General features: G+C 37.9%; 1 protein-coding gene across 2 annotated transcripts in view; it reads left to right on the plus strand.

The window, feature by feature from the left end:
• Nucleotides 1–27,602, plus strand: part of PCDH15 (protocadherin related 15) — a 2,324,555-nt gene that overhangs the window by 1,134,392 nt on the left and 1,162,561 nt on the right. The window lies entirely within an intron of this gene.

The raw sequence follows: 27,602 nt of genomic DNA on the forward strand, positions 1-27,602 counted from the left end.
AGAGGGCAGTATCACTGTCAGAGGACAGTTCCTTCTGTGATGTTTGTGGCAAGAACTGGCATTCAGGTGTGTGCATGTGTGTATGTAGGGGGTGGGGTGGGTGGGAGGTGAGATGCAAAATTCTGAATCTCTCACATCACTTCTGTGCTCTCTTCCTTGTGTAGTACCAAGAGACTAATCCACAGAGAACCATAATATTGAATTATAGCTGCTTTTTGTCATTCTTAATTTCTGTTTTCAATCACTTTCCATTCGTAGCAGTAGTGCACCCCCCCCACCTTGCACCCCCGACAAAGCAAAAGGAAATAAGAACTGATCTGTGAGGTTTGTTTTGATGTGTGGAAGCATTTAAGGAAAACAGAGAAAGAAAGCTGAATTGTTGGTACTTGAATCTTTCTCCCTCCCAATTTTGCCATTTTTAGATGGTTAAGTTGATATCTAAGCTGGAGTGGTTTCCTCTCTATTAAACAGGCAGTAATTTTACACTTCTTTATTTGTTTACGCCTTTGTAGGGGTGAGCACCTTTCACTGCCCCTGTAAATGAAGGGTCTGGAAGATAGGGTCATCTGGATTGTAGACCTTGGCAAAGTTCACCCCCATCGTGATCCTGCAAGAGACTAGAGACCCCTCTTTTAGCAGCTGGTTTTTACTGAAAGCCTATACCTTGGGCAGCTGGCTCTCGGGCACAGGGGAGACGAGTAACAAGTTTGAACACCAGCCTGTTGGTAGTCTCGAAGTGTGTCTCCTGTGCAAACAGATGGTCATAAATTTAATAGAGTTGCAGCCTGGTTTCAGAGTGCCATTGTTAACCAGAGGATAGTATGACCGTCTTGTGTAAGGTTAACTTAGAGCATCATAGAAATTGAGCTAATTGTAAGATCTGGTAACTAAATATGTTAGGGGTGGAGTTGATGTGCCCCTGGCCATCAGGAGAGCGAATAATTTACCACTTGGTGGCATGTTTTAGGCATGAGGTTCCCTCTGTCTCATGTTTTCTAAGAAAAGACAGGTAATTTTACTTGTCCTGAATCCATGTTTTCCTGGCAAGTTTGCTCTCGGTTCCTAGCTTGACCCTCCAGAGTTTGGGTTACTTAAAGCAAAGTGTTATTCAATTCATTTATCTATGTGTATGTGAGTGGTCAGGTTACGGCAACTCAATCCCCTGGGCTGGGGAGTCACTGTCCTCTGAAACAAAAGTGCTGGTGAATGAGAACAAATATGGGGCCACCAGGCATAGCGCCACCCCCTTCCCCACTTTCTCAGCATCTGGCTCATTGGGCCAAGAGGGGGGAATCCTCATCTCCCACCAGGGACTTTCACTTGCAATCCATTTGGTCTCTTGTAAAATATAGAGCTTAATCCTGTCTTTGCAGGAAGCTGTCTGACCTCGATCACTGGTTGGGATAATTATATCATCAGCACTTGTCATCTTCTCTTAAGGGTTACCTGGGTGTCAGCCAGGGAGGCAGCCACCTGGGAAATCATGGTATAGAGTTTATAATATTCTATCTCACATATTTGTTTATAGAAACAAACAGCCCCGAAGCTTTGTCTTCCATTATTTATTAATTAGAAATTGCCTAGAATTATTCAATAATATTTATGAAAAGATATTTTATTGGCATCTCAGCATGAATATATATATATAACATCTGTATATAAAAACAGCTAATATTTATTTCTCAAGGTTTCACAAAGCACTTTAGATATATTATCTTATTGATAAAAGTGTGCAGAACATCAGACATTGAAAAGCACTTGGTTGGATTTTTGTTGTGTATACTCTATGGGAAGAAGAACAGCACAGTATGCCAAGTGTTGGATATGGAAGTGAGAGTACTACCCTGCTTGTCGTCCCAAAGCTAATGAACTGGGGACAAGTCACTAAGTCTCAATTTCCTTGTCTTTAAAATGAGTTCACAGAAGTATAAAATCTGAGAGTGAGAATGGATCTCAGATGCCAATTAGATCAACCTGTATCTCAATAAGAATTCCCTCTGTATCATCCAAGAAAATGGGTAATCTAGCCTTTGATGGAGGAATTTTAATGAGGAAGAATCCACTACCTCTTGGACTGCACACTCTACGTTAGGATATATCTGATCGTGGATTTACAAATGAGAAAAAAACAAAAAACAAAAAACAAAACTTTGAGCTCATAGAGGCCAAGTATTTCATTTTACAAATAAAAAAACTCAACATCAGAGAGAGAAAGAGACTTGTCCAGGATCACACAGAGGGTAAATGCTTTTATTATGATTTAAGCCCATTTCTTCTGATCCTAAATCCGGCTCCTGGGCCACTATACAATATTGCCATATTTGTCATGAAATACCATTTCCCCCCCTTACAACAAGACTAATTTTATCTCTGCAGTCAATCTTAAGATTAAAAACATGATACCGCAATCCATATGAAAGAGGAAGTATGTCCAGTCTATGGGATGGAGTAGTCTCTCCTTGGCTCAGTTGCTTGTGGCAGCGGCAAGAATATAATCACTCTGAGGGCAAAGACATTTTTTGTACTTTCAGTGCCTAGCACAGCATCTGGTGCATAGTAAGAGCTTAAAAATATTTGTTTCTTGGTTTATTTATGGTGCAAACTTCATCTAAAACCGAAATCTATTTAAAAATTTGCATTGTATACTACACAACTCAGAGAGGTATTGGGTAGCCCACAAGACATGCTTATATACCTATACACATGTGTTTATATATGCTTTTCAATAATATAATACAACACACACACACACACACACACACACACACACACACATGCTTCAATACCCCAAACTGTTTAAGAATAAAGGAATCCAAAGTTTTTAGACCGAACCTATTTCAAAGATTTTGTGTTTTTTTCTTATTTCTGAAAGAATAGTGTATTTCTCAGTGTATTTTGGTCATGAAAAGCATAGGATCATGATGTTTTTTGTGGTTGTTTTGTTTTATTTTTAACCTAGGGTCCCTTAACTTGTTTTATTTTAATATTTTAATAACTGCCTTTCATTATATTTGGTTTCGTTTGTAATCCTTTGTGTTTTATTTTATGCATTAAAAAAAATGTATTCTCAGAAGTACATCATCAGCAAAAGTACTTGACCTAAGAAAGATTAAGAAATCCTGGTCTAGTGGAAAGGGCATTATGCACTGAGTCAGTCAGACCTTTCCTCATTCTCCCAACCCTTCAGGTCATCCTTTCCTAACTTCATTAATTATAATAATACTTTGAATTTACATAGTGTTTAATATATGCAAAACATTTTACATATATGAACTTATTTAACTCCCTTGTATCTATTTCCTGTATATATTCAGTATATACTTATACAACAACCAAAAAGAACATAATTTCTCTGAGAATAGGGGTTATTTCATTCTTTGCATTTGTTTCTCTCTTGATTATCATACAATGGGTACTAAATAATTACTTGTGGATTGAATGATTTATAGACCTTGTTCAAGTCTAGCTTTGCCTTTATGCCTCTGTGACTGTGAGCCAATGATTGAATCTCTCTGAGACTTTCTTTAGTGGAAAAATGGGTGTGGGAAACATGCAGTTACTACAATGCTAAGATGAGCCTTGTTTTGGAGTTAGAAGGTTCTACAGAAGTTATCTGGTCCAATCCCATCATTTTACAGATGATGAAAATGATGCCAGCAATGATGCAGTGACTTACCCAAGATCACCCTGCTCAAGAGACACAGGGTTATTGTGGTTAAAGTGCTTTGAAAGTCATATGTCACACCATTTCAATTATTGCTTTTGTATTATGCTGAATATTTCTAAAAGGAGTTGTTGACATCATCTCAGAGCAGTTACTGAAAATACTCAGTATCTTGGAATACCAGAATAATTTGGAGTTCATTCAAAAAATATATTTTGCTAAACATCAATGCTCCCTTCAAGACCTTCCCACCTGTAGGCACTAAGGAGCTACTGACTGACCAGATGAGTCATCCTTACTATTGAGTCTTTTGCTAAACATTACATTTACTTTTATGAGAAGATGCTACTTTACAATATATGATGATGTAAAGTAAAATGAAGGCAGGAAAAGTTAAAAGTGAGTGATAACAGCTCTACCTATTATTGTGGGCTTTAAGGTTCTACAGAACATGCTTCCTCCTCCAGCTCTGAGAGTAACACTTGAATGTAGTTTCATCCCCATTTTAGAGATTAGAAAACTGATATTGACATTATGGACAAAGGTACATCACTAACATGATATCAGTTCACATTTATTGATTTGGAAGATTTTTCTGTAACTTTACAATAGTTCTTCTAAATGTGGAAGTCATTTGTAATTAGGGAAATGTTAGAGGTTTTATAATGAATTACTTGAACTGCTCTCTCAGATGACTGACATAATTTTTATGAGATCTAGTCAATTCTAAGACACCACTTATCTGAGACAATGACCATCTTTTTAACCGAAGTCATGCATCGCGGATTTAAATAAATGAAATCACCTTGAAGATGATTTAACCTAGTTCCTCCCTCCCCATTTTTTAAAGAGAAGGAAACTGAGACTCCCAAAGATTAACAACAATCCATAGGTTAAAGAATATTCCAGAATTCACAAAAGTAATAAATAGCGATTAGGATTTAAACTCAGAATCTGTGACTCTGAGAACTACCTGTAGGTTGCATTTCATTTGGATCTTGAAACTAGGAATAAATCTATGTAGTAAGAAGTGAATGATTTAAGCAATGCATCACGTATCTCTCAATTACATATGACTATGTTTTCACATACACATATGCACATATACAAACACATATATATGGATGGATAGACAGAGACGATAAAAGAGTAATAAATGATAGAGATGTTTAGCTAGCTAGATGGGAGCACAACTTGATAGATATAGGCATATGTATAGGGATATATATATATATATATATATATATATATATATATATATATATGTATGTATAGGATACACATATATACCTATATATATATATATATATATATATATATATATATATATGAATGGATACATATATATGAATCTTTATGCAATGTCTAGATGTATATGTCTGTCTGCCTATCTATCTATCTGCCTATTTTTCCTCTATAAGAGCTATTTTCTATTTTATTGAATAATGACCCAAAGTCATTTGGGGTCATTGTAGTAGTTAAAGATCTTTTATTTTCTGCATTACTGATTTTCTAAATTCTGAACCATTATAGCCTTCTTCTTTGATGACTCCATGTATAATATCTATTTGAGTTTCAACAGCCCTCCTGCTGTTTTGGTTCAGAAACAGTTACTTTAGCTCCATAGTAGTAATTTGAAGATCTGAGTTTGGTATTCTCTCCCCAAATAGTATTCTGATGTATAACTACTTTCCTTCATTGTTGAATACTTTAATTGCATATTCCATTATTGCCTCTTAAAAATCAAGCACTCTGGATTTATGACTAGCACTGGCATCTTGGGCCACCCTAACTTGGTACCCTCACTTAAGGATTGCATTGGCAAATGTGGAATTTCCACCACATGGTAGTAGAAAATTAATGAATGCTTTCTGTCAGTTTCTAGTGAGAAAGTAGTCCCATTTGGCATAATTGGTAGCAATAATGTATTTTCTCCTATTCAGCTCAGCACTATGTTCAAAGGTTTAATAGGCCTAGAAGCTGGATTCCTCTGTATTTCCCATTTAAATTAAAGCTCTTCGTATTCCAGTTCCAGTCTAGCTTTCTAGGCTTATGGCATATTACATCCATTCAAGTCCATACTCAGTGATCCAGCCCAATTGTCCTTTCTGTTACTCTCAGACGTTGGTGCTCCACCTCTGCATTGGTGCCAAGTATCCATTTTGCCTCATGCTTGATCCATACTCATTGATCATAAATCTAAAGTTCAAAGGAATCATTTTAGCTTGACTCCTTTAATTTATAGGTGAAGAAACTGGGACAGAAGTAAGTGATTCCCTCAGGGTTCCAGGTAGCATAGTTTGAATCCTCATTATCTTAATCTATAGTCATAATTCCTTCATGCTCTTCACTTCCACCCTTTTGGACCCTTAGATTTTTTTCAAGGATCCGTCTGTGTCCCAACTCCCACAGGGATTCTTTCCTAATTGTTGTGAGCATTCTCCCCTCCACCTGATCCAATTTGTATCGATCTCCATTTCTGTTCATCATAGGCCTCAGACCAAAAGGATGATCCTTGAGAGCAAAGACAGTTTTACTTGTTTGATTATTTTTGTTTACTTGTCTCTGTAACTGGACCCAAGATCTCACCAAGTAGGTACTTGAACTGGAAACTCATGGCACACAGGATCACAGAGGGCAGAGCTGGATAAGAAATCAGAAGCCAGGGTCAAACTCTTGCATCTGATAACTGAAGAAAAGGAGGCCAGAGAAATGAATTGTCATGATTAAAGCTGAAACTGTCAGAGGAACTGAGTCTAGGTGGAGAAACAAACCTTCATAGGTCACTGTTCTTTCTTTGACCTTTGATTGAAGCAGAACATTTCACCCTAAAAGGCCTTTATCCTGTAACTTTCGGGACTATTTAGTCAATATAATTTTTTTCAAGGTAGAGTACCGTATTGACCAAAGCATAGAACTTGAAATCAGAGGACCTGGTTTTGAATGTGTGTTCTAACTCCTTTCTGGGTCACATTGCAAATATATTTCACCTATCTGTGTCTTTATCTCTTCCTCTATAAAATGAGGGAATTGGATGAGGTGATGTCTATAGTTCCATCTAGCTCTAAGTTCTAGGTAAATAAATGTTCTCACTTTAATGGGATGGGGTGGTACAAATGTAACATTCACACAAAACAATTATGGGCATGTATAGATTTAACTGAATAGTTTGACAAAGATAGCAGTGAACCCAGAACAAATTACGATCAAATCACAAACGAAAGTTTGAATGGCCAAACCAGAAGTCCTTATCCTGGAGACAATAAAGAAACCAAATCATTTTTGAGCTTCGGACCAAACCAGAAAAGGATTTGAACCTTTGTTTACCCCAAGACTTTCTTGATGAGAAATAGACAAGTGTAATTTCCACACTTTCACCAATGTCCTTGGAGTGTACATATTCTCAGGACTGGGCAGATGTTTGATTCCTTTTATTTGCAGGATTCTTTCATTCCCAAAGCCAGTGAAAGGGAGTGTGTCTAGAAGAATTAAATACAGTTTCCTGTATTGGGGAAGACTGCAGTGGGCTTAATGAAGTGCATCATTCACATGGCGGGACCGGCTAATGAATGCTTTCCCTGTCATTCTGGGAAGGCATCTGAATGAGGCCAGTCTGATTCTGGATCACTGAATCCGTATGGAAATGAAAATTGTTTGTACGAGGACAGCGTCCTTTTTTCAGCTTTAATATTTAGGAGGCAGGTCTCTTCCATTTTGCTGTCTGCTGCAGGAATATGGTGAGGGATGCTAAAATTGGATGAGGGATTATTTGTCTTTTCGATAGAAACCTGATAGTATCACATTTTGTCTGGGCTGTCAAACAAGAGTTTATGTATGTGTGTGTATGTTTATGTATGTGTGTATATATGTTTGTTTGTGGGTGTATATGTGTGTATATTGTTATGTCACTTTTTGAACCCATCATCATCCATGGGAATGTTCAGAGTAACAGGAAGTCAAATTTGAAAATATTTCTTCATGAACTTTTCATTGATTTTTGTTGTGCCAAGCAAGGGTAGAAAAATTATTCACTTTGTTCCCTTAGCATGAAAACTTCACGGCAATAGGATGTCATTCCTCCTACAAATTTTCAAATGAAAAATGTAAACAACAACAGAAACTTGTATTAAATGTTTACTATGTGCTAAGCACTGTGCTAAACATTGGAGATAAAAATGAAAATATAAGCAAACAAGTCAGTCCCTGCTCCAAAGAAACTTACATTCTAATAACAGGGGAGAGTGCATAAAGGGAAGCTAGCAAGTGAAGGGAGGGCATGTAAGAGGAAACATGATTTGGAGACATCAGGATGAAATGTCACCTATCAGAGCTCAGGGTCTCAGGGTCAGAGTCCTAATCCTGATGACAACAGCATAAGGGGATGACCAGAGTGTAGACAATAAGTTTTGGTCCCTTTTTCCAAAAAGTATAATTGTATAGCTTTTGAAATATCTCATTAAACTGACCCTTCAGCTCATTGCCTGGTTGTGTGGACCAATGGAAAGAAAGGATGGATTTGAGATCAGAGGGTCTGGATTTGAATTCCAACTCTGGAGATATAACTAGAGCAGGATGACTGGACCTGTAGTCCAGAGTGCTGTAAATACATGGCATACTTCAGCAATGTAGAAAAAACAAGACTTATTAGCTAGTTAACAAGAAGATTTAGTAAAACTAGAAACACATGTGACCTTGCTTTTCCTTACCATAACTGTGCCATCCATCATCCCAACAACAGATATGTAGGCTAGAATTTTTGTCCTGCAACACCCTGCCCATATCCAAAAAAATCTACATTCAGAGTCACTTGCCTCAGTTGTGGTAGGAGTAATTGGCCATGGTACATAAATTTCTACTTGTATCTCTCCTTAGCTCCCACTTTTATAGGAAAGTAGAGTGACCTCAATGGTTCTCTCTTTTTTTTTTTTTTTTTTTGTAAAATAAGGGTCTTAGACCAATGGAAGTTCTAGGGCTCCTTCCTACTTTAGATCTCTGATGTATGACTTCCCTAGGCATTCGTTTCCTTATCTGTGAAATGAGGGGCTTAGACTAGCTGACCTTCAATGTCCCTTTCTGCTGTAGCAATTTGATTTATGACACCCTTGGGTCTCAGGTTCTTGGAAATGAGAAGGTTTGAGTGTATGATCTCATATATTCCTTCCAGCTCTAAATTTATGTTGCTATGACCCTAAAGGAGAACCTAAAAAATAAACTTGATGCAAGTTATTTTATTATTGCAAAGTTGTGTTCTAAGTGTCATGTCACATCTAATTGGAGCTATTATTTCTGTATTGAGTTTGCCAAATACCTGTTAGAGTAAGACTAAGAAGTAGAGGAAATATGTTTAGGTTGACATTCAGGTTAAGAGAGAGCCATCATTGAAATAACACTTCTGATCATACCACCACATTACACAAGATCTATCAGTGGCTCCAAACTTAAATACCGGGCGGAGCCAAGATGGCGGAGTAGACAGATGCACATACACATAGCTCTGAACCCACAGCCCATAGAACATCTGTAAAAAGAACCCCCGGCAAATTCTGGAGCAGCAGAGGCCACAGAACGGTGGAGTGGAGGAGATTTCTGTTCCAGAGAGCCTTGCAAACATCTTGCAAAAGGTCCATCGTGCTGCAGAGGCGGAGTGATCACAGCCCTGCCGTGGCTGCGTGGCACCGAGAGGAGCAGATCCAAGCGGGCTTCAGGGACAGAATCTCCAGCGGCCGCGCAGGTCCCTCCACCCACAGGTGATGGGGGTCGGTGAGAGGATCTCTTCAGCAGGTCGAGAGGGGAGTGGGGTGCCCCCATAACTCACACCCCCTCGGGAGGCAACAGTGGAGGTAGGAGCAGACCAGGGCTCCCCAAGCAGGCAGGAGCCTGGATCCATTGTTGAAGGTCTCTGCATAAACCCCCTGAGGGAACTGAGCCTGAGAGGTGGCCCTGCCCTGACTTGAGCACCTGAACTTAATCTCACACTGAATAGCAGCCCTGCCCCCACCCAAAGCCCTGAGGCTGGGAAGCAGTGTTTGAATCTCAGACTCCAAGTGCTGGCTGGGAGGATCAGGAGGTGAAGTGGGTGTGAAGAGAATATTCGGAAGGCAAGTTACTAGCTGGGAAAATGCCCAGAAAAGGGAAAAGAGATAAGACTATAGAAGGTTACTTTCTTGGTGAACAGGCATTTCCTCCCTTCCTTTCTGATGAGGAAGAACAATGCTTACCATCAGGGAAAGACACAGAAGTCAAGGCTTCTGTATCCCAGCCCACTCAATGGGCTCAGACCATGGAAGAGCTCAAAAAGAATTTTGAAAATCAAGTTAGAGAGGTGGAGGAAAAGCTGGGAAGAGAAATGACAGACATGCAAGCAAAGCATGAAAAACAAGTAAACACCCTGCTAAAGGAGACCCAAAAAAAATGCTGAAGAAAATAACACCTTGAAGAATAGGCTAACTCAATTAGCCAAAGAGGTTCAAAGTTAAATTCCAAATTCTCAGGCTTAAATTGAAGATCTTCTTTAAAGTATCTCCCAAGACCCTTTCTACACTCATTAGCTATGACCCTTCCTCACTCACTTTTATTGTTTTTGTTGCAGTCTAATGAGAGCTCTAGTTAGTCCCTGTCCATTCATTGTATTTATCATCCCCATGCCTCTGCAAAAGTGGATACTCAAGTTTTAAATATTCTCCCTCCTCAACCTGGCATCCTTAGTTTTGTTCAGGACAAATCATGGATGCTACTTCATTCACAAGGCTCTTTGGGAATCCCCTTATCACCCCCTTCTCCTCCACTGTTAACTCTCTTTCTTTTGAAATTATTTTGTGTTATTTTGTAAATCATTTGGGTGGGCTCACTTTTCTACATTCTCTGTTGTGCCCAACCCTTGTCCATTAGAGTTTAAGCTCCTTAAGGATAGGTAATATTTCATTTTTGTCATTGCATCTTCTGTGATTATAATGGTACCTTGGGTATGGTAGACACTTCAAAATGTTTGTGAATTGAATTGGTGATGGGAGGAAGCAACAGAGAAGCAGCAGTGAGGAGAGGAAGAGAAAACTGAGGCTAGTCAATAGGAATGATCAAGAGAGGCTCATAGCATGAGATGCTTGTAGAGAGGCAGTCTAACATAACATGTAAGGCATTGGATCCTTAGTCAGGTAGACCTTGCACATTTCCTTCCCCTTCCCCTATTGCAGTATGCTAACTCTTCAATGGAAAGAGTAGGACAGGGTAGACAGCTTTAAATGAATGAATCAACAAATAAGCAAATAAATGAATGGATAGACAAATAGAAGACTTCAATAAATATATTTCTGATCACAGATTTAGAGATTTAAGGAATGTTTGAGTAAATGAAGTCTAAATTTTTAATTTGACAAATGAAGAAAATAAGTTTCCGGAAGATTATGTGACTAATCCGAACAAATAAGTGAAAGAGCAGCGATTACAGCCCTGGTCTCTGCTAAATCCAGTATTCAATCTCCTGCACTATTATTTGAGAGCATAAATTTGCACAGCCCTATCTATTGTACTGCCACATATTCTGTTGTATGCCAAACTTGTGTGAACCTCCAATTTATGGAAAATAAGCTCATAGCATTTCAGAGATTCATGAATTGTTCAGAGCTCATGAATTCTCTCCCCCAAAATATTTCCCAAAAAGTCTTTTTAAAGATTACTACAATTTTAGCTAAGTGTTTTCACACAAATATTAACCCTCCATTATAGCAGTAGTAAACTTTCCAGAATGAAGTTTTTTATTCTGGGTTCCTACTGTCTTCTAGAAGTGAGGTTGTTTAAAATACGCTAAGCAATTCCTACATGAAGATAAATATGTAGCTATGTTTAGGAGATGGAAAAAAAAAACACAAGTCCTTGGGCTTTTGACCAAAGTCTGTCCTTATAAAAAATAAATAGTGAGGAAGCATTTGGCTTTGGACTGCATAGTCCAGGACATTCACATTAAAGGAGGGAGAGCATGCATTTAAAACATGCAACTTTGACACTTGCATTTGGGAACATGGCCAATACAGGGATTTGTCTTGCTGGATTATGCATATCTTTCCCACAGTTTTTCCTCTTTAAATAAGTGGTGGTAGTGGTGGTGGTGAGGAAATGATCAATTAAATGTTTATCAACTGATATTAAAGAAAGCATATTCATAATCCTTTTCTCCGTAAGTCAGTCAACCAATTAACATGTGTTTCTTCAGAGTTTTCTTTCAGATACAGCTCAGGTTGCATCTTCAGTGTAAAGTCTTTCTTGATCCCTCCAAATGTTTTTGTTCTCCCTCCCAAACCAACTTGTATTTAGCTATTTTGAATATATTTGTATTGATTAACTTAAATTTTATGCTATATTTGTATGTGAGTCTATATAGGCACACAAATGCATATATACATACATAATATATGCATATACACACATATATACTACATACACAGAATATTGTTGTCTTTCCCATTGGAATATAAATTCTTTGAGAACAGGGAAAATTTCATTCATTGCACTTGTTTCATCAGTGCTTGGAATAGTGCCTGGCACTTAGCAGTTAGATTAATTGATTTTCCAAGGTAATTTCTGTTGAAGAGTGATGGTGGGATGAGAGCAAGAGGAAGGCATAACCCCCTACATCCCTAGAACACAACACTTCAGGAATGTGGCCTTCTTAGAGCAGGTGAGCATAACTCAAGGAAAAAACTAAATGGGAACAAGAAGGAAAGAGCTTTTAGATAAAGTACCTACACACTGAGGAACTCAGATTCTGCCCTTGATGATATCCATTGACTAGGACCATATTGGAATGCTTCACTGGATCTAACATCACTGCCACTTCTTACACCTTTGCTCCCTTTCCTTCTTGAATCAATGTGTAGTGACTAGGGAATTGGACTTTGAGTTCTAGTCATACCTCAGACACATGCTAGACCCTCTTGAGTAAAGCACTTTATCTCTCTCAGCCAACAGAAAATTTCCTTTCTGTAGAATGGGGATAATAATGATACCTACCACAAAGGGCTGTTGAGACAATCAAATATGATGAAAGGTACCCCTAAACCCATTCTGCAGTTGAACCTGTTAAAGTATTAAGCTTTTAAGGTATAAAGCTTTTTTAGGGAAGCACTGTTTATGTAAAGCATTTTGCGAACTTTACAATTCTCTATAAATATTAGTTGCCATCATTAATCAAAGCTTTGCTCAAGTGTTACTTTCTAAAAGCTGCCTTCCTTAATTCTTCTAGAAGTTAGTTTGGCCCACCCCTTCTCCTGGAAGTATTTTGGAGATAAAAGTATTTTCAGCAGGTACTTACAATGTGTTTACTGAGTTTCACTGAAATGAATTCGTGTTTATGGGTGTTATCTCTGACAGGGAAGACCATCGCAATGTGGGATGCACATGTCCACTTACAAAGGTACCTCCACGTTCTAGTCTCTTATCTTCATGACTTCTCTGGCTAAGAACAAAACAAAACAAAACAAACAAACAACAACAAACATAGAATCAAGAATATTTTGACATCCTAATGGCCATTTGTTTGGCCATACACCAAAGGAATCCCCACTATACTCTACCTCACAGAGGCCTTGGAGACCTCCACTTGTGCCCATTCCACTGGTGCTCAGCTCTAAGGGTTACTACTTGGTCTTCAAGTTCATAAGCCTCTCGTAATGGAGATAGGCCCTCCTTCCTCTAGAAAGCAAGATGGAAGCTAGATTACAAATCTAATAGGAAGACTGTATTTGGAGTCAAAGGACTTAGATTCAACTTTTTACTCTGCTCTTTAGTTCCAACAACATCTTGATCAAGAAATTTTACTTTTCTGTGCCTCATTTTTCTTCTTGAAATAATCTTCAAGACCTCAGAGAATCTCTATGTCAAAATAAATAGTCATGGGATCAAAGACTGTACAAGCTGGATGGAACACCAGAGCACATCTAATCCAATTATCCCACTTTACAGAGGAGGAAACCGTGGCCTAAGGAGATTAAGGGTCTTTTCCAAGGTCATAGAGATAGTAAACAATAAGAGGTGAGATTTGAACGCAGGTCATCTGATTCCAAGTTATCCACGTAAAATAAATCCCTTTTATTTCACTAATGAAAAAAAGCAAAGAAACAATAGTTCACATTTATAAAGAGCCTTAAGTTTTTCAAAGTACTTTATGTAAAATTTTGTCATTAGATGTTCATGATAACCATTTATGAGAGATGCGATTATTATGTCTAAGTTACAGAAATGGAAACTGAGGCACCGAGTAGTGAAATGGAAATGCTCAGGATTACATAGCTAGCAATGCGTTCTGAGCCAACATTTGAACTCATATCTTTCCCATTTCATGTCCAACACTATCCTTTGTGGCATTCATCTCCAATGGCAATCATATGATAGTTTCCATTTTGTGTGCTGATGTTGCTCTCGCCACAGTGCTTCTTTCTTACCTTTTTTTCCTGTTTTCCAGCCCTTTTTCCACTTCTAGTAATCTTCCAATTGTATGGTTTCACATCTTTTTCTTACAACAAGTAATTTCTGTGCAGCCAAGGACTCCTGTGAGATGTGTCAATGCAGGCTTCCAAGGCAGGCTCTGTCCACCCCGACACTGGGGTCTAGCAAATCCATCAACACTTGCCAACATTTGACATTAACATAAAATTCTGGTCAGCACATTTTACACTGGCAATTTATGTTTCACTACTTTGTTCAATATCTCACTATTTGCTGGCTTCTTTCCTCAGGACACAGTCTATAAACTCTCAGTTTCAAGTTTAACCCCAAGTATTTAGCTCAAAAATCTATAGACCAAAGATTAAGGATATGCCTATGCAGAGCAATATGTCCAAACTTTGGAAAACTGGCCTAGTATATGTTTGTAGCCAAAATGTTTGCTAAATTGATACAGATACTGATGGAAATGATAAAGCCTTTCATATGCAAATGTGTTTCTGCATACAGATAAAAATATTTGTATAAGTATATATGTATACATTCATAGATGCATATGTATTGTATGTACATTCACATATATGTTTATGCAAATCAGTCTGGATACACAACCAATCTCAGACCCAGAAAGCCTTGGATTCAGGTTCTGCCTATGAAACACACTGGCTATTGTGACCTTGAGCAAGTCTTTTCACTTGTCAGTTAAATTCTTGGGGGGATAGTAGAGAAAGAACTGAGCATGAAAGACCCAGGTCATATCATTCTTCAGACCCTTAGGAGCAAGTCCTCTAACTGTCCTCTGCCTCAGTTTTTTCAATTGCAAAACCAGGACAACAATAGCTTCTCCTTCTCAAGTTTGTGAATATCAAATGATACAATCTTTGTAAAATGTGCTAAGCACAGAGCCAGGTTTATATTCCCAACCCTTCTCTGCTCTAGGAAATTCTCCATGATTCCAAGATACTCACCTGCATTAGGAGAAGAATATTCCTCATCCTTCAATAACCTGAACCTATGAAATCATGAGTCCTGTCTCTATTTGCTATGTCTATATTGTAAGTCAAATATATCTAGATATCTTCTAGTTAACTACCTCGCTATCTAGAAAATCTGCCTCTCAGACTCCATAACTTTCTTCAAGCCTCATCTCCACAATCATTTATCCCCCATAAGGCCTTACCTGTTACCTGAAACTTCTAGTCAATTGCTTCTCTGTCCCTGTCTCTGTATCTCTCCTTATCCTCCTTTTCTTCTTCTCCTTTCCTCAGCCTCCTTCCCTCCCTCTCTGTCATTCATAAACAAATTACACTAAATTTAATTTGTGTTAGCAGTTTTTATGTGTGCATATACAATTTCATTGAACAGAGAGCAATCTCCCTGAGGGCAAGAACTCTTCTTCATTTTGTTTTAATATCACCCCCAGCTCATAGCACAGTAAATGGCACATAGGAGGTACATAAATGCTTGTGAAATAAATGAATGAATTAACCTCTCTAAGGCTCCTTGTCCTTAATTTTCAAATGAGAATATTGATATCACTTAATGCCACAGAGTTTTTGTGAGTATCAAATGTTTTGCAAAGTATACAAAGAGCTTCACAAGCCTCCAGCTATTATCACGTGAAATTTTGGACCTTCAGACATCATGGTGCTCTGTGATTCATGCCATATGGCATCAGCATAAAATTGATGGTGTTACAAAGATGGGCTTTTATATCAGGGACCAACTTGGGAAGATGGGAAATTCTGCCCAGTCCCCCCAGGTTCGTTTCCCAATTCAGAATATAGCTTATTGTCCATCTCCCACGCCTGTCTTTCTGTGGTGTGCTCCACTGCATGGACACAGTCTAAGTGTGAATCCATTACTGCATTGACATATGCTGGCCAGAAGCATAAATACATTTGACTCAGCTCTGACTCCCAGCCAAGATACTGTGAACTGGTTAGCTGTGTTATATAGGTTTGGTGGCTTTTATCATTGCTGATGTTACCAGCATCAATGTAATTCACTTTCCGTTTCTATAAATTTCTATTTCTTTTACATCTGTTTGCATCAAGTTTTCACATATTTAGCTGGAAAGATAGCAATTGGCAAATACCCTTTTTTGCAAGGGCTCTGCAATAGTTCTATTCTTAAGTGGCAGGTGTTGGAAGTGATGACTTGGCAGTGATTACTTGGCAGCAATGACTGGGCTAGCTACTTACTGAACCTTGTGGATCTGGCTTGGGTTTCTTAAAAATATTGAATTTTGAAAGGAAAAAAATAGGTGGGAAATAAGATAGATGCTTTCAAAGTGACATAGTCCAAAATGTTTAAAAAATAGATCAAAGACATTCAGAAAAAGAAATATTCACTTTGTATTTCAAGCAGCTTTGTTCTGGCCACTTTAAAAACAAAACAAAAACTAAAATTAGGTTAGAAAGGAGTTTCAGGAATTCATGTGACACTCTCAGAAAGTAATGTTAGAGGAATTGATAGAAAAGAATAAATATCATGATAGAGTCAATTAGATCTCATAGTGGTGAAATAGCACCTTAAATATCTTTCCTTGTTCTGTTGGGTCATATATAGAGAGACAGGAGGAGCCACAAACGTTGTCTAATCTGCTCCATTGTACAGACAGGAAAACTGAGGCTCAAAGTGCAGAGGTGACTTGGTTATGCCATTTTATCCAATCCAACAAACATCTATTAAGTTCCTACTATGTGTAAAGCCCTGTGTGAGGTGCTGGGGATAGAAAGTAAAGGCTGATAGCAGTCTGTGTTCTCAAGGTCCTTGAGGTCTACTGGGGGAACACAACAAAGGAACTTGATAATTTGAGTGTTGGAGGCAAAAACACTTGGTGGCAGGGGATCAAAAAAGACACATCAGCTGGTCCTTGAAGAAAGTCAGAACTTTGAAACTCAAGGTAAGAAGGAATGACATTCTTAGCATTAAAAGACAACTTGTGCAAAGAGACCAAAGATGCAATTTCAAGGTCAGAGAATGAATTGATGAATGAATGGCTCAGAATTTGGTTGGAATGTGTTTATGTGAAATGGATGCAATGTGCAATAAAGCTGGACAGGGAGGATGATGCTTTGTGGTAACTATAGAAGATTGGTTCAGATAATGATAACATCTGAACTAGGAATTAGGAAGATCTGATTCCAAATCCAGCTTCTGATACTTATTAGTCATGTGACCCTGCACAAGTTACTTAACCTTGTAAGCCCTAGTTTCTTCGACTGTAAAAGAAAGAAGTTGGATTTTATGACCTTAGAGCTAGATTCCAGCTCTAAATATGTGATCATCTGATACTGGCAGAATTAAGATTTGAGTCTTCTTCCCTCAAATCCAAACAACTTCTCAGGAATACTAAAGGTAAAGATCAAAATGCCCGTGCCCTTTTCAAGGTTGAGTTTTGGGTAACATCTCAAGGCTACATTTCCCTCTTGGGTTTTAGAAGTACTTTGTAGGAGTTGGGAGTGAGTCTCTAATTCCAGGGACTTGATCCCAATCAGTGTGTTTTGCGCAAAAAGTATCCTGTGAGAATCGTTTATGCAAACAGATTTAAGTAATTTTTTGAAAAGGGTATTTTCTAACATATAAAAACAATGGACATAAAGCATCCTCCTAAAAGACTGTGATACATTTTCCTCCAATTACATGCAGAGGATAAGGAAAAGTGGTCTCGAGCTTAGAAAGCAATGTGGCAAAAGGAAAACTAATTTCTAGCAATTCTTGGTATGTCCTTTTCTTCCAGTAGGAGGATGTTTAAGAAATTCCACTAAAGTCTAGAGAAATCTATTTATCCTCATCTCTTGCTATAGTGATTGTTGATCTATGGTCAGGTAGGTGGATACTGCTAGTACTTTGAGAGGAAGGTGGAGGAAGTAAAAATCCCCTCTACCTTTCACAACTCTCAAGGTCCTCCTCTAACCAAGAGGGATCAGGTTAGAAAGAAGACCTGGCCAAGGTAGATGAAAAGATCTTTCTGCTTTATAATCCACACACACTCAAACATCCTTCATAGGGTGATTAACTGAATGCCATACTTGAACCAGCCTTTTGAATGAGTTTCATCATTTGTAGACAAGTTACCTTCATACAAGTTCTCTTGGTCTCTCTGAACTTTATTTGATTTTGAAGGACTTTTTTCACCTCTAGTCGAAGATCTAGGATACCTTAGTGTTAAGATGATTTAACCATATACTTGAGCCAGGTTGGGGTTAAGTAACTCAACCACCCCATTCCGCCTATCAGTGTCTGTGTATCCCTATATCAGTATTCTTATTAATGTTTCTTTCATTTTTGCTGTGGAATAAAAGTAACATGAGGAGTTAGGTGGAATAGATGGAATGTCAGGCCTAGAGCCAGGAAGATTTATCTTACAGAGTTCAAATTTGGCCTCAGAAACTTGCTAGCTTTGTAACCCTGAGCAAGTCACTTAACCCTGCGTGCCTTACTTTCCTCATCTGTAAAATGAGCTAGAGAAGGAAATGGTAAGCTACTTCAATGTATTTGCCAAGAAAATACTCAAATGGGGTCAGAAAGAATCAGACATGATTTGTTTTTATTTGCTTAGCCTTAGGGTGCCAAATGAGGAGAAATAGGTGGTAGAAACAGAGGTAAACATATGTTGATATAATAGAGACAAAAATGGAAATTTTCAATCAAAATATAACCTTCGTGGTGAAGTAATGAGATAAATGAATAAATAGGCCCTATAAAAGTCAAAAGTTGCCTCGCTGATGACCAATGACTTAATCATGGATTGTGAAAAACCTTATCTGCATATTTGCTGAATATATGGGCAGTTCATGTCTCCTGCTTTGAAAATTAACACCAACTTTTTGATCACATTATCCATTAGGTCAATAAGAGAAATCCCCTTCTCTCCTTCTCCCTACTCCCACCCAAGTCCTCATTCCCATTATGGGGGACATATTTATAGAAGCAACATAGGATCAGTAGAAAGAAAAATGTTTTCAGAGAGAGAACACCTGGATTCAAATTCCACCCCTGTCAATTACTACCTGAATCATCTTAGAGAAGTCCCTTTCTGGATCCTCAGTTCTTATATCTGTAAAATAAAGTGATTAATTTAGAAACTATCTAAGGTTACTTACTTCTGTGTTGAAAATCTACAAAACCTAAGGTAAGAAAATGTTAATTTAATCCATTTCTAACCTATGTAAGTTTATTTGAATTTCTTTAAAGGGTTGTAGGCAAAAAGGGGAGAGATGACCCTACATTAATATTGTCACACTTATTTTACACACATTTGTGCTTTCTCTATCCTGAATTTACCTCATATAATGTTGTATGCCTTTGCACTTAATTTTTTTTTTCCATCTCTGTATTCATGTTGACTTACCCTTAGTAAGGTTGCTTGTATTGTTGTTTTTTGTCCTTCATTCTCAAAGAGGACCATGACATCAGGGAGATGATGCCATGACATGCAAGTGAATTGAATTAAATGAGGCAGGGCTGCACCAAGCCACCAGCCTCACTTTCTCCTCCATAGTCATCTGGGTGCAGTGGCCAGATATGGATCAGGACTGGAGATACCCAGGATGCAGTGGGGAAACTTGGCCTTTTTAAGCCAAGGTCATTAGCAGGTCTCAGTTTGACAGGGGCAATGGCCATTTAGTGATTAAGGCTAGGTAACAAATAGGCAGAGAATGGTCTCTTTTCTTACACACACACACACACACACACACACACACACACACACACACACACACAAAATCAGTCTGGGAGGGGAGTATTTTATTTTTTTTATTTGTAACTCCCAACACAGAGCTCAGTGCATGGCATATAGCTAACATTTAATAAATGTTTCTGTGCAGGTCCAAGACTGGTGACTCAAATAAAAATCAGAGACTTCTCAAAGTAGAAGCAAAGCAGCAAGATTTTATTACAATCTCATGATAAAGGGCATCTCCTCTCTCACAGTTAGTCAGGAGAGTAAGGCAATTACAGAAGGCAAAAATAGAGATTATAAAGCCCTACTGCAGATCCCACCCCCCTGCTGGCCTTTTACTCCCATTGGCTGGGAGGTAGGCTCACAATCTGAACACGACAGTCTAACCTGTGAATAACCAATAGGCATTATGTTGATGTGGATGTTGATGTGGCACCCCAAGGAGGGGTTGTATTATGCTGATATGGCAACCCAAGGGGGAAAGGGAGGTTGTATTATAACAACCCAAAGGGGTTGTGTTAACCCAAGGAGGCAAGAGGCAGATTGTGATGGCAACCCAAGGGGAGTTGTGTTATGTTGATGTGGCATATGATTTCTGAGAAACTGAAACTTAGGCCTAACCATCTACTAAAAGTCTTTTGTTAAGCACTGAGAAGTCTTCACTAACTTCGTTCCATTCATTTCTAAAATTAAATTCAGTTTAAGTGAGCATAACTAAGAAGGATCAGGTTAGCATTGTAAAGAGTTTCTTTTCAAAATTAAAAAAAATTTTTTGTAAATATTTTTATCATTATTTTTGTATTTATCTAAATGAGTTAGGTCACGATGAATTGACACATCCAGAATACCATCTTGTGGAAGTTTTCTGGATGTTTATTGTTTTTGTTGATCGAAGTAAAATGATTCAGATTTTAAAAGGAAATAGTCCTGAATTCCAGTGTTCAGAATAAACAGTGTGGTATACATAAAGCTTCTGTGTCCTCCCTTCAGCTTATTTAAGGCACATTGCTGTGAAGTACTGGAAGAACAACCTTTAAGGTCACTTTTTGTTTTGCTTTGTTTTCCCTGAAATGATTACCTAAAACTAAAAGGAGAACTTCATCTCTTTGGTGACTGAGATTTATTGAATCCCTCATCCCCATAAATATGCAGTGGATTTTTAGATGAAATAGGGTACCCATAGGAAACACAAAATTCTTTATTAAAAACTGGGAGTAACCACAGCGATCTCTTCCAAACTTCATCCCTTCTCATCTTAGGGAGATGCACCCCAGGCAAGAAATGTGACTGGCCCATGGGCTGACAGGTCATAACCGACAGAGGTAAAATCCGAACTCAGCAATTCTACTTCCAAATCCAACATGCAATGGATTCTTCTCTTTCCAATAACCAAAGACATTGGCAGAAGTATGGAAAAAAAATCTTCCCAAATCATTGTTCATATGAAACCTCTAACATCTATGCATTTGCACTGTTTGTACCCCATACCTGGGGGTTTCTCCCTTCTTTTCTCTTCCTCCTGCTATTCCTGGCTTCCTTCATGTCTCAGCTAAAGTCCTACCTTCTACAAGAAGCTCTCCCTATTCCCCTTCAATTAATGCTAACAACTTCCCTCTATTTATAATCTCTAATATAGCCTATCTAGAGTTTGTATATTATGCACACAGACACATATACATATACACATACATACCATTATATATATACACATACATAAACATATGTGTACATATACACATACATTAGTTAGTTGGTTGTTGTCTTTCATTCTCGAAGAGGACCAAAATGACATCACCGTGATAAGGCCAAGTTTCAGTGTGTTTGACTGTTGCTGACCAAACCAATATGAGCTTGGTATGATCTACACAGATTGGGCACAAATAGTCCATGTGAACATTTGGGAGTTGCTACTCTAAATTTATAGATCCTATGTTTCCTTTGACCTGTTTCAATTCTGCTTTGCTCGTAGAGGATAGCACCACCTCTGATGTGGGTATGCCATATTGAGTGGTCCTCACGCAATCACACAATCAATCCCAAAGTTCTTGAGAGAGACTACATGTCCATATGTATACATATACACATACATTATATATATGTATATATATATATATACACACACACATATTATACATGCATACATACATGCACACATTTCCCCATCAGTCTGTGAAACTCATAAGGGATTATCTTTGGTCTTTCTATGTAGCCACAAGACTTGGCACAGTGCCTGACATTTAGTAATATTAAGAATTTATGAATGTTTGTTGACTGAGTTACTGATTGACTACCAAACCTATTCACTGTACAATAACTAAGACCCTATGTCTCAGTCAAACTGAGACTTGCTAAAGACCTTAGCTTGAAAATGCCAAGGTTCCCCATTGCATACTGGGCTACCTCCAGTTGTCCTGATCCATATCTGGCCACTGAATGCAGATGGCTCTGGAGGAGAAAATGAGACAGATGCCTTTTCAGAGGCCTATCTCACTTCAATACAATTCACATACATGTTATGGGATCAACTCCCTGTTGTCACGGTCCTTTCCCAAAACAAAGGATAAACAACAAGCAACTGAGAGCATGAGTTAAAATCCTGGTTCTGCTGCTTTTTTCACATTGTAATGTGAGGAAGTTGAATTAGATGCCTTCTAAGTTTTCTTGGAGCTTTAGATTAATCATCTAAGTACTTTGGCCCACAAGTCCTCCTTCTGTTTGAGTTAGACATGTGATCCCTACTCTTTTGGATCATAAGGTTGTCAGAAGAACATGGTCAATGAAGGAGTCACCAAGTTTCAGTCCTGTTGTATTTACTCTGGATGTACTATTGAATATTTACTTTATTCATGGAATATCTCTGATTGTTGGGCCATTTTTTTCAGGTACCATCTCAACTCAGTGTGCACATGATGGGTAACTCAGTTGGAATCATAAACATAAAGATAGTTGTGACTTCATAGACCCTTGAGTCTAAGTCATGGATGATAAGAATTGCCACTATAACATGTCTGACATGGCTTCAATCTCTGATCGATTTTCACCCACCAAGAGCGTCACTCTATTCAATCAACATTTCACTTAGTGTATATTTTGTCCAACGTACCATGATAGGTGTTAGGAAAAAAAAGAAAAAGAAAACATCCACACTCTCTGGCCTCAAGCAGAGAGACTTATGTTATCTCAGTGCCTGGGACATAGGAGGGGTTTAATAAATGCTTGTTGAATTAAGTTTTTCTCTCCTGAAGGGAGAAAGCATATAAAAAGAAAAAACTAACACAAGATGATTTAAGGAGGGAGAGAGCACTTTAAACTGAGTTCTTGACTGAACACACACATGTTGTAAATACAATAGTGTATAGGACAAATGAGACCCTATGAATTCAGAAGCCCTGGGTTTAAATCTCAACTCTGGTATCTATAATGTGAGAGGTCTTGTACAAAACTGAAGCTCCTAGGTCTCAGTTTCTTCAGGTATGATGGGAAGCTGAGTTGTATTGCCTCTAATATATTTTGAAGCTTGTAAACATGTGATCCTGTGACATTCATTTCTTGTGCCACAGCTTATTAGCTATATGTCCATAGCAAAGATACTTAAAATGTCTAAAAAAAAGTTTTCTTATCAGTTAAGTGGAAATAATATTAATTTAATACCTACCTCCCTGGATTGGCATAAATCTCAATTGAGAACATGTTTATTAAGCATTTTGAATACTTTAAAGGGTTATGTAAATAACAGACATTATTATTATTATTATTAAAATTAGTAATAATAGTACAATACTAATATAATACAATAAAAGTAGTAGTAATCAATTTATGCTTTCATATACAATGCCTTGTAGATAGTAAGCACTAAATAAATGACTAATTTTTATTAGTTGATTGGTTTTTACTAAAAGTAGATAGAGTGCTAGGCCTATAGTCAAGAATACCCATCTTGAGTGCAGATCTGACCTCAGAAACTTACTACCTGTATGACCCTGGGCAAGTCACTTAACCTGGTTTGCCTAAGTTTCCTCATCTATAAAAGAATCTGCAGAAGGAAATGACAAACCACTCCAGTATCTTTACCAAGAAAACTCCAAATAGAATCACAGGGTCAGACATAACTGAAATGACTCAAAAACAACATGCTTAGAGGGAGCCTACCTGATATCAGAGGGATAGGGATGGGATCCTCAGTAAAGCATTCCAAATTTTCATGTTTGTATATGTGTAGTGGAATTCTTTTGCCATCTTACAACCTCATATGTGCCTTTACCCCAAAATGTCACGTACAGCACCCATAACTCTCTGTTAAGTCAAGGCTTAGTTCTAGGTTAATTTCACAAAATGCAGCCTTCTTTCAGAAAAATGTCCTGGTACTGGTTAAGCAGGTCAGCATTATGTCCGAGTGGGAATGACTGAAATGTTTAGCGTATTTAATCTAAAATTTAATGGCAGTTAAATATGAATTCTTTTATTTGGGGGTGGGGTCTTTTTATTGTCAGTGCTTTGCACAATGCTGAATCAATGCTTGCTAGGTTGCTGATTTAAATGAATGCTGGAGAGCCACTTTTTAAACGATCTTCTTCTTTGGCTGCTTAACCTTATTGCTAACTAAATTCAATCTGGGTTTGTTGGTTTCAGATTGGGCTGGGCATCAGGGTCTTTCTCTTGTGCAGCTGTGAGTCCTTAATCTATTTATTCCTTTTATGCAGACTAGCCAATGCATTCATTCAACTCTGCCCTCAATAGGATTAAATTAAACATAATATCCTCTTGTCTTTCTCATAATACCATTATTGGCTCATTACTGCAACTTAGATTTTGTTTCACTGTAATAATTATCGGTGCAATGATTATTTAACTCTTGTCAATGACAAGTAGAAAAATTAAGAGATGTTCTAAAACTGTAGTCATGGATGGACATGAGAGTCTGTCAAGCTCCTTATAATTTGTTATAGCTTTATTGTAGACAGCAAAACCTTCATTCATGAATGTCTTACTGTTGACCTTTTCCAAAGATTTGAATTGCTCTGTGTGTGTTTTTTTGTGTGTGTGCATGTGTGCATATGTGCATGCGTGTGTGTATGTGTCTGTGTGTGTTCTTTGCTGTTTTGGATCAATTAAGTGGTAAATAGTCCACAAGTATTTGGTCACAATGAAAAATCAGGAGCCATAATAATCTGGGGTCCCTAGATATGACATGTGCTGACTTGAGAAGCTGTCTTCCTTGGAGGTCTTCTAGAAACTGAATGGCAACTTTTGGGGGAATGCTGAAGAACGGATCTTTGTCATTTATGGTTTGAACTAGATAGACTCCCACATCCCTTACAAAATGGAAATTCTGAGAGTCTGAGGTTAATTGAGGTGCCAATTACTTAGAGCAAAGTCAGTGGAGTGATTTAAGACTCACAAAAGTCTGCTAATAGCAGTTCTACTCAAGAAAAAAAAAAGTATTACTCCCAAGATGAACCAAGGAGCCTATTTCAATAGAGGAAGAGGTAAAGTTATTAAAACAGTCTGACACATCCCGTTACAATTTGTACATGTATGAATATTTAGATTTAGATCTTTTTGTTTGTTTTCTCTACATGAATGTGAAGGCTGGGTAAGGAGAGGAAGGAAGTAGTTTCCAAGTGACAACCTGAAAGCAGAACAGATGGTAATGAAAGGGAAAGAATATTAAAACAAGCTAGAACAAATGAGCGGAGCCTTTGAAGGCAGATTCTTCCTTTAACTTGATTGAAGCCGAACTATCTTATGATGAAAAGGAAGAAAGTGATTCTGTTCAGCCTCAGAGGACAGATTAGATGTTAGAGAGAGTTAAATGTAGGGTCATTAAATGGAAACAATTCCTAACACTTAGAAAGACCTAAATATTGGGGCAGGGGGTGAGGGGTAGGGGGGGAGCTCCCTCAGGGTAGCAAGGTAAGTAAGGTTTTTAGCCTGGTTGGATACAAGGACACTACTTTCAGATTAAGAAGATCTGAGTTCCTCTCTGCCATTTGATACCTATTTGACCTTGGCCTTCCCCCTCTTTAGTTCCTAATTACATCATTTACACACTAAAGAGTTTGAACTAGACAGCCCTAGGGAACCCTTCCACCTCCACCTTCCATTCAGTCTTAATTAAATATGAGCTCCTTGAGAGCAGAGATTTTTTTTTTTTTAATCTCACTGTGCCTTACGCAATGCTTAAAATGTAGTTAATGCTTGATAAATTCTTGTTGACTTGCTGGCTTAAATGGAAATTATATATCAACTTTTTGAAGTGTCTTCAATAATCTAGAGCAGTTCTTAATGTTTTATTGTGCCCTTTTGGAAATCTTATGATTTTGTGAAACCTATAGACTAATTTTCAAAATAAGTTTTAAAAAATGTGTGAAATACAAAGTAGTACAAGGAAATCAATTATATTTAAATAAATGTGAGTTTTTTCTATCCAAGTTCAGGACCCTCTAAAATCTTTGCTCAAATCCCAAGTAATTTGTGGCCCTCAAGTTAATGATCCTCCATCTATTCTGAATTGCTATGTAGAATTAGACTAAATATTCTCTGCACACCTTTGAGATTCTGAGAAATCAACCTCTCTAAAGATAAGAAATTCTTAGACTAGGGGAGGAAGTCGTTCAAGGATGAATGATTTTAGTAGTGTTTGAACTCCATCCACTGGAGATCAGAGGCTTATAGTTATATATTTGGAAATGACCTGGAAGGCCATATAATCAAATTCTCTCTTTGTTTTATAGGTGAGAAAACTGAGACCAAAGGTGCTTATATGACTTGTCAAGGGTTATCCAGATAGTGAGTACTAGATGCAGAATTTGAACTCAGATTCTCTGTTCCCAGAGTCAATCTTCTTTAATCTTAGAGATTATTTTCAACTTCTGAATAGATAAGGAATTTGCACACACAGCTTTGGTGTCAGAAGTGAGATTTGAATTCAGATTTTCTGGACTCTTGAGTTCAGTATATTTCAGTTACTTAACAAACAACAGGCATTAAAAAAAATCAAAACAAGTCATGACACTTTGTGACAGCACTATATTAGGCTCTAGAGGTACTCAAAAACAACAAACAAAACCCAAAAAACTCATCAAATGGACTTTCCAAGAACTGAAATTCTATTAAGAATTTTACCCTCTATTCACTATGTCACCTATTCTCCCTTGAACATGGTGGCAAGAAACATCCAAAGAAGTCTCTGGCTTTTTTGCAGTGACCTTTAAGACTGACCAGAATACTGGCCAACTTGGTGACTGCACATGTTTAATAAGCGACTAATGAATCCTTTTTGTGGATTGGATAATTATAATCCTGAGGAGAGGAAGCTAATTGTCAATGCTTCTAGACTCAAGATTCCAGTTTTTAGGTTCCAAGGCCAATAACCTTTATAAAAATGGTCAGATTCATCCTCATACTGAAGTCACTTGTGCCTTCATTGTGTCATGTGACTGGAACAATACATGTGAAAAGTAATATTCCACTCCTGTGAAGTTCTGCATTTAGAGAAATATATCATAGAAAGAAAAAAATAACTCTAATAACTGGGGGATCAGGGTGACTTGGGTCCAAGCCAAATCTTTGTCACATTCTTGCTGTGTGACCAATGGAAATCCACCTTGTCTCTCAGTACCCCTGGTCAGTCTCTAAGATTGTACATTTCAGAAGAATGGCTGCTACGCATTAGCTGAGGAAGTTTCCCTTCTGCAAATTCATCAGGCCCATGGAAATCATAGGCTAGACACCAACATATTTCACCCATTCAAAGCTTAGCTCAAGCAACATCTTCTACATGAAGTTTTTTCAACTCCCAGCACCTTTTGGTGC

The sequence above is a fragment of the Notamacropus eugenii genome, chromosome 1, assembly GCF_028372415.1.
Source record: "Notamacropus eugenii isolate mMacEug1 chromosome 1, mMacEug1.pri_v2, whole genome shotgun sequence".
Taxonomy (NCBI): Eukaryota; Metazoa; Chordata; class Mammalia; order Diprotodontia; family Macropodidae; genus Notamacropus; species Notamacropus eugenii.